At 32.2% G+C, this 11,863-nt stretch overlaps 1 protein-coding gene across 2 annotated transcripts in view; it reads left to right on the top strand.

Moving 5' to 3' along the window:
* Positions 1–11,863, top strand: part of LOC114577732 (uncharacterized) — a 444,442-nt gene that overhangs the window by 417,503 nt on the left and 15,076 nt on the right. The gene's annotated exons all lie outside the window — the stretch shown is intronic.

The following is an 11,863-nucleotide window of genomic DNA, read 5'->3' as shown; positions in this document are numbered from 1 at the left end:
TTGTGATCGAAATCATTATTATTCATCGATATTGTATTCTTCACCGTATTTCTCTCGAAGTACGTTTATTAATGGGATTACAAGTGGATTAAAAAGAAAATTCTCCTCGCGATTTCTCGATCGATAGTGAATCGGCTGCACGGATCTCAAGGCCGATCTCCCTCCCATCCATAGCCAAGAAGACGATCCATCTCGTCCCATCATTTCTCGTCGTCGTTCCTTCCAACAATTCCCTCGAAATATATTGCGAATGAAGCAACAATATCGAAAGGGCTTGTCTCGGTTAAACGGTTCGTTAATCTCTAAATAATGGGACGTAATCAGTTTCTCACGGGACCATTAATCTGGAAATAGTATCGCTATTAACAGGAAAAATCCTCTTTTTCCACGAAGCGGTTTCTATAAATAGCTATAATATATTCCACGAACTATCATTTTTTCTCAGATGGTTTTCCGCGTCCGATCAACGTCACGATCGTAACGTCATTGGGGAAAAAGGGGGGATTATTTGGGAAATTCCCATAATTCCTGCCGCGGTTTGACACGATTCGTCACACTCTTTGCATTATATGCATAATATGAATTCTACGGGATGGAGAGCGGATCGATCTCGTTTCGCCGGGGAGGAAAGAGGCGGACAAAGGGGAATCCAGTTGCACTCGGATTCCCTTCTGAGTCGGTGCCGGTTAGTCACACACCGTGATCTGAACGAGCACGTGGACACGATCGAAAGATCCATGGCTCGATCACGCTCGACGATTCGGATCGTTCGTATCCACCGTTGCATTGTTCCAACACCTGTTCCGCGTTCACGCGATTCTATGAATAATTCCATTTCCCGAGGCGGAGATCGGAGAAGAACCGTTCTTTTTTTTTTTTCCCTCCTTTTTTTCTTCTATCTAATCGTTTTTAATCGTTATTGCGAATATGAACGGATTTTAAAATGGATTTTGGAATGGATTCTTAAAAAGGATTTATGCTGGCTCCGAGTCTTTGTAAATACCGGAAGTTTCGGGATCGGCCTTCGATTTTATCTAAGGATCCACACGTTCAATCGTTAAGGATGTAAAAATTGCATAGATCTCGATGATAACGCGAACGTGTGTGTACAAACGATCATACATACATCGATTCGCATCGACGTTTGTTCTAAATGATCTTACTTTCATGCATCAAGGCCGATCTATAAGAGCACGGAAACGGAGTGGCACTTGCTCTGCGTCAGGGTAACGTAAGACGTAATCCACGCAGGTTCCTGAATTACCCAGTCCCATAAACCGGTCTGCGATTCGTGTTCGTATTCTTATTGCTACGTTTCTTTTTTCTTTTCTTCTTCTTCTTCTTCTTCTTTCGCTCGAGCCAATTTCGCTGTATCGAAACGGGGAAAATCTAGGCGCGCAGGTGATATATTCGACACGTGGCCGTGGTAGATGAATAAATTTGTTAAATATCATGTGCATATATATATATATATTAAAATTTAGAGAGGTGGTCGAGGCAATGAGAAAGGCAAGAATTGAACGCCTTTTGCGAAATGCAAAGCGCACGTTTTAGACTAGACTTGTTTTATACTTATTTAAAAAAAAATATTGTTTTGATTAATTACTCGAAATGCATAATGCAATAATGTAATAATAAACGCACATAGTAATAAGTATAGTTTATATAAGTAGCATATAAAGTATAAATAATTAGAGAGAGGTTTCAATATCTGGGATAGTAAAAATTTTCTTAGATAAAAATATTTAAAACGTCATTTTGTCACATGCTGGAATGGTGCCATCTATATGATTATTAATATAAGGTAATAAATATGTAATATGATACACGAACGAGGTATTGACAAGTTATTAACAACAATATATACATTATAACGTTTAAAATGTTTTTTCGAATATAACACAATATGATGAAGGAGTGTTTTACTTAACAAATGATTTATAATGTTTGGAAATAAATTCTGATCCCCGAAATGTCGTGTCGTTACATGATTTATCAAATCGAATTCATTCATAATCGGGAATGATATATAATTTCGTTGTTTCAAAAATCTAAAATTCCTATAATTCTTTAATTTTCTCCCATTTAGACATTATTGTAATTTTTCTTTCCTTTGTCGTGATGTTATGAATAAGATTGTGAACAAGTATTTCTGAGTGCATGAAAGTTTTCTGTAAAAGGTTAAATTGATGTTCAATGAAAAGACTTCTCGTTAGAAAAGTGAAAGATAATTACTTCTTAATGAATTCGTCCTTCGAGAGGTTAAAAACGTTTATATAACATTTTCCATTGCAATTGAAATTGAAAGATGCCTAATTTACATTTCAACAATTTCTATTATATTGTTATTTTCAATTCGTGTAAAGAAATTGTATAACCTTGCTTCTTTCTAATTACACACGTATCGTTATCTGAGAAACTTAGAAATAATTATTAATGATCATGAAGCCATAATGCAATAATATCTTTGGAATGATATATTACATATAATAAAACACGAAATAAAAATTTCTTCTCAAAGGAATGTCTAAATGTCAAACTGTATGTGACAATTCACTTCCGGCCAATATGATATATTCGATAAAATCGGCTAACAATATGAAAATAAAATAATAAAAAATGCAAGCGTGCCGATATATTAAACATTTTTTTTTGTGTGTTATTATCTTATTTCAAAGTAGATAAATAATGCAAAAATTTCCACGTGCCTCTTCATTATCATGAAAATATACAAACTCAATAATTCTAATTATGCTTCTCATTAACTTCTCCAACCGTTTCCAACAATTTCCAATTAGTCTTGGGTACTCGCGACCACGATTTAAATGAATAACACGTGGAAAGGTATTTCGAGATTGTAATTTTCGCACCGCGAGTATATCAATCCGCCTCGTTCAACTGTTGCAACGATCCTGTTTCTCATTACAGCGAAACGATAAGGGCTTGCTCTAAATGCCACTTTTAACCCTTTCACTATCATCGATATCTATCAATCACGATCAAACAGATTAATCGATATTCTTTCTCATAACGTGGATTGTTTAACATTCTGGTTAGTCGTTATATTTTTTATCGTAAATTTATTTCTTCCAGGCGAATAAATTTTCCTTGTAAATAGAATTTTTTAGATTCTTTTTTTTTGGAGGAGGGGAAGGAGAAGGAGAAGAATAAAATTACGATCAATTTTTAAATTGAATAATATCGCTGTCAATCGAGATTTTTTTTATCATAGATTTTTATTTATGATCCCGATGAAGATGATTAAACGAAAATAACTTTTCCTTTTACATCTATGTCTTCTTCCTCTTACACGAATTCTGCTCGATTTTCAATTTTTCAATTTTTAATAAAATTGCGATTAATCGATATCCTCGTTCTAGATCTTTAGTAGATCCTTAGATTGGATTAATCGAAATATTTTTTAATCGAACATCTTTCTACTAAATGAATAATAATAATAATAAATCCTTTAAACGAATTGTTCGAACATTTTTTTTCCTCCCTTTTAATCGAACAAAATCAATATTTTCCTAGTTAACAAACAAAATAATGAAAAAGATAAATCGACAATCTGATAATAGTTTGATATTCTCCGAGGAAACGCTATTGAACGAATGAAGTTAGTGCGGTTTCGTGTTTCACGGGAACGCAATTCTTCCCCGTGATATATCGTCATCTCTCTTTTTTTTTCTCTCCCTCATGTGACTCATTATTACGCTCGGGATTACCGCTGATTGATGTATTTACGAAATACGGGAGACACTGATTGCTTCCAAGGAAAGTGTACAAAAGTTTCCTTTTTCTTTTTCTTTTTTTTTTTCTTCTTCTCGCGCGAGAGACCTTGATTAACCGTGCACCAGGCGTGCAACTCTTAGACGTGTTTTGTCCAAGCGTTTTTCGATGAAAATATGGCTCGAATATGTACGCTCGCTCGTTGTTTGAACGCCGGTGTTGCGATACGAGACCCACACGGCATACCTCGAAATGTTAATTGCCGCTTGAGATCGCGGAAACGCGTTTAAGGTCGTCTTACGTGTACACGGTACATATGTAGATAGCGGCAGGAACGGGAGGGAAATCGTTCGATGAATTGTAACGCTTGCATTATTGATTCTTTTTTTTTTTTTTTGCGAAAAATTGGAATATGAAAAATAGAAATAGTAGGCGGTCGATAACTTGGATCAAAGATTTAAAGATATATTTTCTAACGATACGTTTAATGATGCCATTTATAACGAATATCTGAAGAATATGTGACTAACAAATTTTTGGGAAATTTCGATCAACGTTTATTTGTTATAATTTGTTAATTTTTTAACGTAACTTTTTAATAACTTTCGAAAGCGCGAGTGAAATGTAATAAGAAAATTGATCATTTGGCAAGACGTTGTGGTTTCTCGTTTGCTTTCAGATATTGTACTCTTATGTAGTATGATCGAACAAATAAAAATAATTGAATCTAATTAATGAGATTTTTTTCGATCGGAACGTGCGATCTCTTTTATATTTGGAATTCTGAAAAATGAAATTCTTTTCCAATTCTAATCGATCTTAATTCTATAACTATATGTCGTAATCTTTTTTAACTTTCTCTTTAACGAAATTTCATTATACGAAGAAAAGCCATTATCGTATGTTATAGAGATATTATCTAATTTAAGATCAAGATTTAATCGAGTGTAGGTTAATCGATGTTTGAGAGTTTCCAAATTCTTCAAATTCTAACCTCATATTTCCTCATATTTAAAATTTAGAAATTTTTTTCTTTTCTTTTTTTTATTTTTTTTTTTTTTTGCTCGAATGAAAATGTAACGCATCGAAATCATCCAAAGTCGAAATTTGCATAAGATTTTTTTGCATAAGATTATTTTAATAAAATTGAATCAATGAATTAAATTAATTTGAATTTCGTAATAAACTCTATCGGTTTGAACAATATTATCAACGATATTATGGTATCAAATAGCAGTAATCTGGTATAAATGTAATAAGAATACATCTACATATATTTATGCAAATTGATCGCATTTTACTAATGTTTCTATTATAGCATAATAGACGAATAACCTTCTCCGTCTTCAAACGAAAAAAGTTCAAACGAATTGATAAGATTTTTAATACAATTTATTTATTATATTTATTTATTACCTTTCCATTTCGATTCCCTTTTTGCATTTTTTTTCTGCCGCTTTTTGTCACAAATACGATCATCGATTTGTCTTACAGGATATGGAGATCGCATTCATATAGCGTTTCTTGTGCAAACAAGAAACTTATACAATAGATGAATAATTAATTCTTTAATGCAGATCGATCGTCTATGAGCGAGCCTTGATCGCAGCGGAACTGTAAACGGAACGTAGGGGCTCGATTATGGTAATTATATCGATAATAAAGTCGTCCATTTGTCATTTTACTTTTAATTTTTACAATTGGTTACGTAACCCGCTAAGTCAAAGTATCGTTTGCATTTGTCGCATGGTATGATTTATATTGGTAATCAATAATCAATTGTAATTAAATTATTTGTTAAAATAATATAAAAAAATATCAGGATGGACGAATATTAATTTTTTACTTTTTATGATTGATAAATTTAAAGAGGTATTATCGAGAATAAGAACTATTAAAATTTATACAGCTTTTCGATTTTATAGAGCTTTTATCTTATAAAAGATATTTCTCGTAAAATTTTGACTTAAATTCTTTATGAAATTATATATTATTTTTTTCTTTCTAAATGTTTCATTAAAAAAAATCAAGAATTTCTTATTGTTACGTACAAATTGAATTCAAAAGTATCCAATCTCTTGATTATATCTCGTACTTAATTTATAACATATGAATTTTTATCATTTATAATATAACATATTATAGAATAAAATAATAAATATACAAAATGATGTTTATATTTCAAATTTCATATTTGCTTTTTCGTATTAATATACAATTTATACAATTCGATATAGATGACTTTTGAAACTAACACTATATCAATTAAAAAATATATATTCACACATCTAAAACCTACCAATTTCATCAATAATAAACGTAAATCACAAAGCTCTGTTAAGAATGTGAAATCGAAAACGAAAAATCGAAATTTACTTTACAGACTGAGAGTGAGAAATTGTCCACATCAAATCTAATCTCGAATGGCGCTGCAATCGCGCTTCCGTTTCATGTGTAATTATACCACATTTCTTTCACCCCATTCCAGGACAAATTGAAAAATCGAGTTTTCTTCGTAAAACCTAACAACTGAATAAACAAATACGTAATCTTATCGAAGAAACGTTTAAACCATTATAGCTATGATGGTAATCGACGACAAATACCTTCGATCAGGTGATTTGGAAAATAGCCGATGATCATTACGACGAATGACGGCGCGTAACTTTGACGTTCTCGGGTAATCACGTTCGCAACAAGTCGTAATCAACATGATGCGCAATTTAAATCGCACGCGCGAAAAGTGTGCTGACCGTGTTAAGCAACAATACATTCGCTATTTTGTTCCAAAGGGTGGAATATCTCGTAATAAAGTTAACACGTTTAAATTAATCATAATTCTGAAAATGTTTCAGGGCCATCGATATTTTTTTAAATAATGAATTTCAATCGAAACATATTTCCTTTATATAGGAGATTATTAAATTAATATATTCAATTATATAATAATCTTCCCCCTCTATTTTTGATATTAAATATCAATGTTCTAAAAGAAACTGTATCAATTAGCCACATCTTGTAATCTTTGCAAAATCCATCTTGCAGATCAAACGTATTCCATTAAAACTATATTTAATTTTTCCGCGTGACTCTTTATCCTATATTACATCGTTTGGTAAATTAAAAAACGTTTTGTACGTTCGAAAGAAACGTGAAATAACGCGAACAATCCCTCCTCCGTGCACCAGATCGAGCGATCTCAGCCCGTTTCGAGATAAGCAAACGACGCGTTTCATAGATCGGCCATTTTCAAATCGAACGAGACCATTACCTGCATCTGTTAGGCATATTTAGCGTCACCAACTGCTTGCCGTATTAATATTCATCATCGAGGGTGTGTAAAACCGAGATTCATTTTATATACATATATATTTTTAAACATATGGAATCGCTGCATAATGCCGTTTGATGGCCAATAGATTAATATCCGTGCGTCATCCAGTTTCATAAATCGACGATATAATCGGTTAGACTTTATATCGATTAATCGAAATTAGGCCGGCAGTAAGCATCGCGTCTCGTAATTATTGCTGCTCCGTTTTGCTCGAAGGGATTAAATCGTTTCGATAAACGCGTGCGATTTACAAGCGTCTTACGTATCGAAAAAACTCTCGATTGATCCGTGGCATATTATAACCATCAACGCAACGTGGTCGATCGATTGACGACCGTGCACGATGAAAAGAGAGAGGAGGCGTGCGTTTCATTTGTGCGATTGCACAAAGAAACGGCGCGTGTGGTGTCGACGCGGATCGAATCGAAGCGGAACCGCATAAAAATCGCAACGAGTCTCGTGAAACAGAAATATTACCAACGATACTACATTCCTAGTGGAATTCTACTAGATTTCAGTCGCAAGGTCGAGAATTCGTGACATCGCGCGCGTGCTCTCGCGATCACGTAGGTTTCGTTTCTGCATGGAATTACTGTGAAAAAAAGAGAGAGAGAGAGAGTAAAAGGAAAAGTAAAAATTCGATTTCAGGGATATATAAAAATTACACACTATCTATCTGTTTAATGTGTTTAGATTGCTGTGAGTAAAGAGAAGTAAAGAGAAAGAGAGAGAGAGAGAGAGAGAGAGAGAGAGAGAGAGAGAGAAAAGTCGAATAAAAAAAAAAGATAAAGGTATTAGCGTGAAACGAGCGAGGGTATCACACGTGGACCTTTCCACGAAAGAAACGAAACTTTTTTTCAAGAATGAGGTCTGGGTGAGTTCAATGCCTCTACCTCTCTCTTTTCATCCGTGGAACAGACGGATTGTGCCGGTCGACCACCGTGTAACACATGCACCGATTGCTGGACGATTACTCACGTCCAGGCGGGGCGGATCAACGTAGAACAGAAAGCAATTCGACCTCGGCCGGAACCAAACTCAAGGACCAATTATCTAGCGACTGGTAGACCGTTTTGCGATTCCCGGATTGCTGGTGGGTGTCTAACGAGGAATTTGTTCCGCTACTGGAATAGAATTAGGTTCGTTCTCTTCTAATTTCTTTTTTGGGTTTGTTTTTTGTTTTTTTTTTTTTTTGTTTTGCAAATCGTGATCGAGATGTGGTATTAATACAAACTGATCAATTCGTATCCTATTGAGAGTACCTTGGACGCGTTCGAGATGGGAGGAGATAAATAGGATGTGTAAGGAAATGATGAGGTTCGAAAAAAGTGATCTTTTGCATTTTGTTTGATTGTAAGAACGAATTTTTTTTATGTGAGATCGTTGAATTTTATTTACGTTTGGAGAAAGATCTTTTCTACCTTTGTTTGAATAAAATTAAATTTCAAACTTGAACGAATTTTTGCAAAAAAATGTAAATCTAAACACAAACGATAGAAAAATGAGAAAAAATTGATCAAAATTTATTCATCGAGTGATTAAATTAGATTTAGTTATTTCCTAAGACAAAAATTATATTTCTTCTCTGGGATTATCATTGTTTCGAACAGAAAAGAAATTTTATAATGAAACTAGAAACGATTTAAGTTAAAATCCATGTTTTATTTTTGTTCAATCATATTTTATATTTTTCGAAGAATATCTTATCAACTGTAGACAACTAATTACAGATCTATAGATGATTCAAATGCCATTGATGGGATAATACGTTTACAAAGTTGCATAGTTTCATTGAGAAAATAGAATCCAAGAAAACCGTGTTCGAATAGCACGGTGATTTTGCTTTGCGGAAGGTCGTTGTATTGGATTCTTTGTAATTCTTGCGTGAAGAAAAATGTTGGCGCGAGTCAACAACCGGGTATAAATGTCGTAAGTAAATCTCACAGCTCTACGCGTGAACGATATTTGCATTGCCTTTTTCATCGTACTATATTTAAATACCTGTGATCTCGTGAATCTCCGTTAATTCATTCCGATTGATTTTTCACGTCGACACGTCTGTCCGGATAATATGCAAACGTGTTATAGACGTCTTACAAGTGTCAGACAATGTTCTGCAATTGTTAACACATTTTTCGAACTCTTACGTTTTAGAATCAAAAAAGAAGTTAAAAAAGAAGTTGGACTAAATTTTTTAAGATATTGTAAATATTGACGAGAAATTATATTAGAAATAAAATTATTATTAAGATACGGATTATGTAAGAGTTTCAAATTATTTACAATTATTTTCAATATTTTTAAATAAATAATTAGAAAAATTTTAAATCTAAGATATAGGATAAATAAAAAATTGTAAATATTTATGGAGAATTTAAAAATTCAAAAATATGCATGAAACAAACATAAACATGCAAAAATAAGATATTGAAATTAAATTATATTCATTATTCAATATTTCTGTATTCCATTTCTTTTATATTTTTAAAATCATTAATTTGCATAAATATTCAAAGGCTAGATATTAAGTAGATTCAGATTATCTTTAACCCTCAAGAATATTTTTATTGACATAAAAAAAAATAATCATACCGGTAGTTAAATATCCATTTTGAATGATCGATCACAAAATAAATATACGTATATCTATGACATATAATAAAACTTACCGTAAAAATTGCTTCATTAAAAAAAAAAAATCCCACCAATTTAATTATCAAACGTCTTGTTTACAAATATAAATCATCTTCCACAATTCTTTCTCCCCAATTCTTCCTTCCCTCCCTCTCCCTCCTTTCCCTTCCCTTGTCCTTTTATTATTATTTTTTTCACTCGTTTAGAAACATCTTCACGGTCGATACTGCGTGTACAATCGGAGTCGAACACGGTTCCAGAACGCGGGAAATTACTCTGAGATTGACGGGCTAACAATGAGCGTGCCAGTGGCACGAAGGCCACTCTGTCAGGTCAGAGAGGTTTTTAATAATTACGAGGGCTCGCCATCGTCGGCGATCCACCACCGACACCAACACCGGATATTCGAAAATGGCCGGATCTCTGAACAAGATATACGCGTTCCTACGATGCGTCATATGGAATGAAAGAGGCTGCCTCTAAGCCTATCTCGAAGGCAGTTGCAATTAAAAAAGAGAAATATATTTATTAATGCGTTCACATTACCCGGTTTTTCGATAAATCTGTCATTACGTCGATACGATCTTTATTGGCCTATTATTAGAAAATATTAATTTATGTTAATCAGATCTCTTCGTAAGAGAGATGTATTCACAATCTGACCTGCATTCGAAGTATGTACTTTTTTAAAACTGGAATAATGTACAAGGACGTTCGTTTAAGGATTATTATTGTTGTTGTATGCATTCCAAATAATATTAATGATACAGTTCTACGATCATCGGGATCATCGTTGATCCTTATTGAACGTAAATGGTTGGATCATTGCTCGTATGAGGAAATGATATTATCTATTCATCATGGAATCATGGAAAAAGTAAGCATGGAAAATATTAATCGAGCTTTTTGATTAAAATGTTTGGACAATCACGAATATACTTTTTTTTTTGATATCATTGCAGTTTTATTAATTAAATTATGAAAAGAAATGATAAAATATATATAAGGAGAATTTTTGGATAAATTATTATATAATCCAAACTATTATTATGCAAGTATCATTTTATATAATTAAGCATTAAATCTTCAAATAAAATTTTTATCAGATATTAGTTATTTTATTTTTTCCATCAATGAACAATATGTTAAATATATAGTAAATCGTTACTTGACGTACCTCTTAAATATTCGATTGGATTTAATATAAAAATATATATCAATTATCATTTATTGATTATTAGATATCATTGAAATATGTTACATCGTAAAGCGAAATTTCAATAGGTTTTTACTGTGAGAAATAAACAATGAGTTTGCATTGTCTTATTTCACAATCGGTAGAATAACAGAAGAGAAAACACAATTTATTGTTCATACGCATTATTTTCAAGGAAACTATTAACACGATGAAATGAAAATATGATAACATAAATTTTCTTATAACGCAATATTAAATGTAGAAATTAATTTATTTAAAAATGACATAACTTTGAAATATTATTCCTTTTTCATTATATCTCTCGGATAATCTCTTGTGATAAGGATTTGTTAAATTTTTTTTAAATACATAAATATCTATATTTTAATTATTACAATAAATTAGTAAATTATTACATATTGAGACCTGAATCCTATTATATTCATCTCAAGTAAAGATGTTATAAGAAAAGGGAAATTACGAGATTGTATCTAGAAAAATTTTAATGATACACAAAGAAGACATACAGTAATTTGATTAATATTTCTAAAAAATTCTTTAATCTTTAAAAATTGTATTCTATCATTCTATTCAATTTCGACGATGCAAAATAAATGAATTAAATGAATTAAAAAAAAAGCAAGCAAAAAATCTACTACAAAACGATCAATTCCTTGATATTTCTTTTTTTGACCAATATATATCTATGTCAAATTTGCTTCCATTTGTCCTTGATTTTACATTTGTTCGCTCGATTTGTCATTTCTTATAAAAACTCCGCTGTTACAAAGAAGTTCTTCCATTCTTTCCAAATGTCATTGAGTCACAAAATTTAAAAAGTCGATTTTTAGGTTAAGACAAGCGTTCTAAATCCATTTCATTCTTGTGGATCCTCGTCAAAATCTACGTTACCTTGAAACAGGCTTTAATCGAGCAAATTCCAGCATGAAACAAGATGAAACAAA

Source organism: Apis cerana, linkage group LG7 (assembly GCF_029169275.1).
Source record: "Apis cerana isolate GH-2021 linkage group LG7, AcerK_1.0, whole genome shotgun sequence".
NCBI classification, from domain to species: Eukaryota; Metazoa; Arthropoda; class Insecta; order Hymenoptera; family Apidae; genus Apis; species Apis cerana.
The sequence above is the reverse complement of the archived record's forward strand: the minus strand, read 5'-3'. Positions and strand labels throughout refer to the sequence as shown.